General features: G+C 33.1%; 1 long non-coding RNA gene across 2 annotated transcripts; it reads left to right on the forward strand.

Moving 5' to 3' along the window:
* Nucleotides 1-428: 428 nt before the first annotated feature.
* Nucleotides 429-5,207, forward strand: LOC111734912. 2 transcript variants are annotated; one of them, XR_002778623.1, is made up of 3 exons: nucleotides 429-1,332; nucleotides 4,318-4,398; nucleotides 4,608-5,207. It is a non-coding gene; the product is annotated as an uncharacterized LOC111734912 (long non-coding RNA). The 2 variants fall into 2 exon arrangements; XR_002778622.1 differs by lacking the exon at nucleotides 4,608-5,207 and having other exon boundaries at nucleotides 443-1,332; nucleotides 4,318-4,568.
* Nucleotides 5,208-5,700: the final 493 nt, after the last annotated feature.

The raw sequence follows: 5,700 nt of genomic DNA on the forward strand, positions 1-5,700 counted from the left end.
GAATGAAATCTTGCTATTTACAACAATATGGATGGACTTTGAGGGTGTTATGCTAAGTGAAATAAGTAAGACAAAGACAAATACCATATGATTTCACTTATATGTAGAAAAACACCTTGGTGGTTTCCAGAGGTGGAGCATGGGTGAAGGGAGTCAAAGAAATAAACTTCCAGTTATAAACTTCCAGTTATAAGTAAGTCATAGAGCTGTAATATTTGACATAACCATTAATACTATATTGCATATTTGAAAGTTACTAAGAAAACAAATCTTTAAAGTTTCTAACACAATTTTATAACTCTATATGGTGATGGATGTTAGCTGTCCGTACTGTGGTGATCATTTTGCAGTGTAAACAAATATTTAACATAAATATATAACATAATATCATGTTATACACCTAAAACTAATATAATGTTATATATCAGTTATACCTCAAAAAAAAAAAAAAAGCCAATGAGAAAAAATGAGTGTTGCAACAGTAAGCACAAAGCAGAATGTCCTGGAATAAATAATCACCCTAGTGGTTGAGGATCAGAGCTTTAAAGCATGTTCTAGACTCAATATTATAGCTACAAATATTCCAGTGTCAGAACAGCCTAAAGCCTGGAGTTGTATTTGTATCCTGGGAATATTTTCACGCAAACTTTGACTGCATTTAAAATAAACTGACAAACAGCAGCATCAACAACAGAGAATTTTTTAAAAATGAGCTAATCTTCATTATAAAAGATTTAATTTCATCATGAAACCATATTCAGAGTACCACCATTCACTAGCTACAGACAAAATACCTTGGAGTAAATGTCCTGTAAACTCAAAGCTATAACATGATGCTAAATTTAACACAAATAATGACAAGTAGTGAAAATTTAAGTGAGAGGAAATTATAGTTTAGGGCTCAGAAGTTCTCAAGCAGTAGACCGTACTGCTTTCACCACAAACAAAACACTGGGTTATTTGGAAAATGGGCAGAATGTGTTTTGTTCTTTTAATGACTTGGAGTATGAGGATGATGCTAATGGCTATTAGTAGCAGTCCCAGTCAAGGAAGAATTTTTCAGCCCCAAATGAGAATTGTGTACCAGTTCAGAAAGTTTGCAGTATTTGGGACAAAGAAAAAAGAAAAGCATGTATTATCCTTGTTTCATTTCCTTGAAATTAGAAATATTGTCATTTCTATTAATTTAAACAAATTCTTTCAACAGGATTATGAATTTCTGCTTGAAGTTGGTGTTTCCAATATATTTGGCCCTGGGACTCGAATTCCAAAGGCCGCTGTTCAAGTACTTGATGATATTGAGAAGTGTTTGGAAAAGAAGCAGCAATCTATGTAACATCCTGTTTTTGTTTTAGATTTTTTTCGCATTTTCTTTCAGTGATGATCAAAGAAGATATTTTCAGTTTAATTCAATACGTGATAAGGCTTTCCTGAAAGCTTTACATTAAAGTACTTGACTTACAAGAATGTTGTCATATTATAAGTGTGTATGTGCAGTTTCACTTAAAAAATTACCCTTAAAAATTCTCTGTAACACACATATTCATTTCTTTACCAGAAACTCTAGACAAAGATATTCTTTTTAAAAATCATGATATTTATTTGAAATATTACTTATAAATCTATTTACTTTTTATTTTAAGGATTAAAATTTACCTTAAAAAATCAGACTAGTCTCATTTTCAATTTAGCATTATATTGATTTGAGCAATATCCATTTTATTCATATCCATATATGAATAAAATAATTACATCTATCTTGGAAAAAAATAGTGCGAGAGTATTTATGTAGGGAAATATATTGTGGTTGTGGTCCTCAGACAAACTCTACTAGAATTACCTCAGTTAGAATATTAAATCAGAACCAAAGGTTGGAACAGGAGGGAAATGGCAGAAAACTTCTTCAGGTCTGACTCACTTTCTTTCTGGGCACGAACATGTGACCTTGTTATTGCTAGGATTGGCTCAAGACCCCAGAGAGTAGATGTTTATGACTTTTCCGTAAAATGAAAGTGCTTCGGTTGTTAATATGGCTTCCTTCAGAATGATGATGTAAGCTGGGAGTATAGAAGAGCTATGGTATATATATATCTGGAAAAGGCAGTGATATAATTCAGTCCAAGTCTGAAGACCTGAGAACCAGGGGAGCCCATAGTATAAATCTCAGCCTAATGGCCAGAGAAAATAATATGAGATATTCCAGCTCAATTAGGCTAGAAAAAAAGGTTGAATTCCTCTTTCCTATGTCTTTGTTCCATTCAGGCTCTCAACAGATTGGATGATGCTCACTCACATTGGGGAGGACAATCTACTAAGTCCACTAATTCAAATGCTAATCTCATCCAGAAACATCCTAATAGACACATCCAGAAATAATATTTAATTTGGACACTCTGTGGCCAGTCAGGTTGACACATAAAATTATCTATCACAGCATCCTTATACATTGCTGGAATACACTGCTGTAGATAATGCTGCTACTGTGGAAAATGATATGACTCTTTAAAAAAACAATTACCAAATGGCCCAGAAGTGTATGTATTCGGAACAGTTGAAAGCAGGACTCGAACAAATATTTGTATACCCATATTCGGAGCAGCAGCATTCACAATAGCCAAAAGGTAGAAGCAACCCAAGGTCCAATGACAGATGAATGGATAAATAAAAAGTATATACTTAGAGTAGAATACTATTCGAGGGAAATTATGACACATGCAACACCATAGATGAACCTGGAAGACATTCCAACACCATAGATGAAACATGAAGACATTCAAGTAAAATAATCCAGTCAAAAAAGAACAAACATTATATGATTTCACTTGGAGGTAACAGAATAGTCAAACTTAGAAAGAGAAAAGTGGTTGCCAGGTCTTGAGGAGAGAAGGGAATGAAGAATTAGTGTTTAATGGGTATAGAATTTCAGCTGGGGAAGATGAAAAAGTTCCAGAGATGAATGGTGGCGATGGTTGCACAGCAATGTGACTATACTTACGGCCACAGAAATATATGCTTGAAAATGGTTTATAAGATAAATTTTATGTTATGTAACTTTTACCACAATAAGAAAGTACTTAGGACAGTTTTGACATGCTACGTGTTTTATAAACATTAATCGTTACTATTATTTTTACTGAAAGAGAATGAGAAGTAAGGCATGAAACTGGGAATGTAAATGGGCCAGATCATGTATGGAGGCTTGTACAGTTAAGAAATTTGGATTTTATCCTGAAGATAAAGATAGGGGATCGTATAAAGGTTTTAACTGAAGAAATAATCTGATAAGATTCATGTTTTAACACAGCAGCTGTGTGGAAGATGCTTTTTAACGGGGGTGAGACTGTGGATAAGAGTTAAGAGTCATAGAAAAATGTAATAGAGAAATTCTAAGTTATCGACACAACCTGCTTAGGTGCTGCTCAGAGATGGCAACAATGGAGAGGATATCATGTTTTAGAAGACTGAATCAACAGAATCTGGCTTTATCTTAAAAAAATAGGCTCTTAATTTTTAGGTATTTGCTGTGTGGAATCTGCTATGTCCCCTTACCGATTTTGGTTGTTCTTTTGTGGACATTTTTTTAACATACAGTGATTTAATGACTGGATACACGGGAATAATGTTAAAAGTAGGAAAAAGTAAAATTACCGTATTTGTTTTCTAGTGATTTTTTTTTTTTTTTTTTATCACTGGAGCTGCAGAAGCTTTTCTGGCTTTGGAAGTGTACTAGCATGATGTCTTTAGGGCACTCTGAAGACATCAAAATCCTTTCTGTGCAACCTAATGGAAATTTAAGTGTTATATAAATATAATAGTATTATAGGAAGTGAGGAAGAGGTTTGAAGAAGAATTCTTTCAGAGCAAAACCTGAATGGAAATAGGAATGAGAAAGTAACCAACAGAAAATACAATGAATTCTCCTTCCTTCGATTTCCATTTCAGGAAAGGGGGATTTTTGTAATGAAGAGGAGAAATAAGAGGAGTTGTTAAAGACCTCTGGATCTATGTATCCACAAACAATATTATGCCATTAGTCACCATCACCCTCCACTAGTATCTTTAAATTCCTATCCACTTCATACTAAAAACCTTTTTAAAAAATTAAAAAGAGACCTAATAAAGCCATTTATATTAAGGCATAAATATCTATGTAGGATTGTTCATTTTACCAGGGATACTTTATTTTAAATGAGGAAAAACTTATAAAGAATATCTAAGAATACTTATTGCTATTTGGTAGATAGTAAAGATGATGATGATGATGATGATGATGATGATGATGATGGTGATGATAACTAATGTTATTTCTACTAATAGGTAAATCCTGACCCATTTCCAAAGAATTATGGATCATCCTTTAGGCCGTTAGACAAAGCTGATTTTCTAAGTAGCCTAAAGGTGAGAGAAAAAATTTTAAAAATCTGTATCTATATCCATATATATTTGTTTTTAAGGTATTGTCTAATATGTGTTTGTCTTTATGAAAAATGCTCTGAGCGCTCAAAAACATTTTTAAAGAAACATCATTTTGATTTTTCTTATTAAACAATGATATTGTTTTTCTGGTTCTCAGATTCTCATTTTATATTTTTCTATTGTACCTGTAGGTGTCTCCCTAAGTCCGGGATTCTTCTATGTCCTTGAAACAATATTTGAAATGATGCCCATCCTATAGACCTGTAGGTGCTATAAACACTCTCATAAAAAGCACATCTCTTTAATAATCTGCTTAGATGCATCTAATGTCACCCTTTGTGATCTGTGGTTAGTAAAACTAAATGTTGGTAATTGTTCACAAACTGCTGCATTTAAGTTAAAATGATTAGTTCATTAGCAGTGAAACTAGAATATGACCTCGGATATGAGATTATTATTGAATTTTATTTAGTAAATCCATCCCTAATTCACACTGACTCATTTTAAATAAGTCAAATAAGCATTGCATATGTCTACAGAAGAAAGACATTTTGTTGTTCAATTCTTTCTGTGAATGGAAAGCTTAAGCTAGAGCTTGCTTAGAAGGGTAGAAGAGTAGAGTAACGATGATGATATTCTCTGGCTTTCTAGACTGTATTTACCTGATTTCAGTGTGTCTCATTGTCCCCTTTAGTTTTGTCATTCTAATTAGACCATGTGGTCATCAAAGCAATGTTAATGACACTATTCTGTCAGAATAAATGATTATCTAGACAGTAAATTTTGAAGGACATTAGGCAGATGGCCCTTTTTGTCACTAACATGTTCTTTGGTTTAAAGCATCAAGACCTGTAAAATTATAGATATATCTGCTAAAGGACTAATATTGAATCGAACATTTAAATTTATTTTAAAAGCATTGACTGAGTGGCCTTTTGCTAATTGTGCACAAGTCGTACACACTGCCCAGCTCCAGGGGGAGCTATTTACTTTGTAGTTACACACTGTCGTAGTTCTGCATACTTTGTGTTGCAATTTTTCATCTTAAAGGAGGAGTAATGATAGAGCCCACGTAAAATGATTGTTTTAAAGATTAAATGAAATAATGCATATAACCTGCTTTGAACCATGAAACATACAGTAACAAATGAATAAATGTTTTTCTAGAGTAATTATTATACTTTATGCTAGCCTAACTGCTAGCCCTTGGAAATAAAAATAATATATGCATATAACATGGTTCTTCTTAAAGAGCTGGTAGCCAATTTGCAGAAGATGAACTCA

Source organism: Pteropus vampyrus, unplaced genomic scaffold (assembly GCF_000151845.1).
Source record: "Pteropus vampyrus isolate Shadow unplaced genomic scaffold, Pvam_2.0 Scaffold9475, whole genome shotgun sequence".
NCBI lineage: Eukaryota > Metazoa > Chordata > Mammalia > Chiroptera > Pteropodidae > Pteropus > Pteropus vampyrus.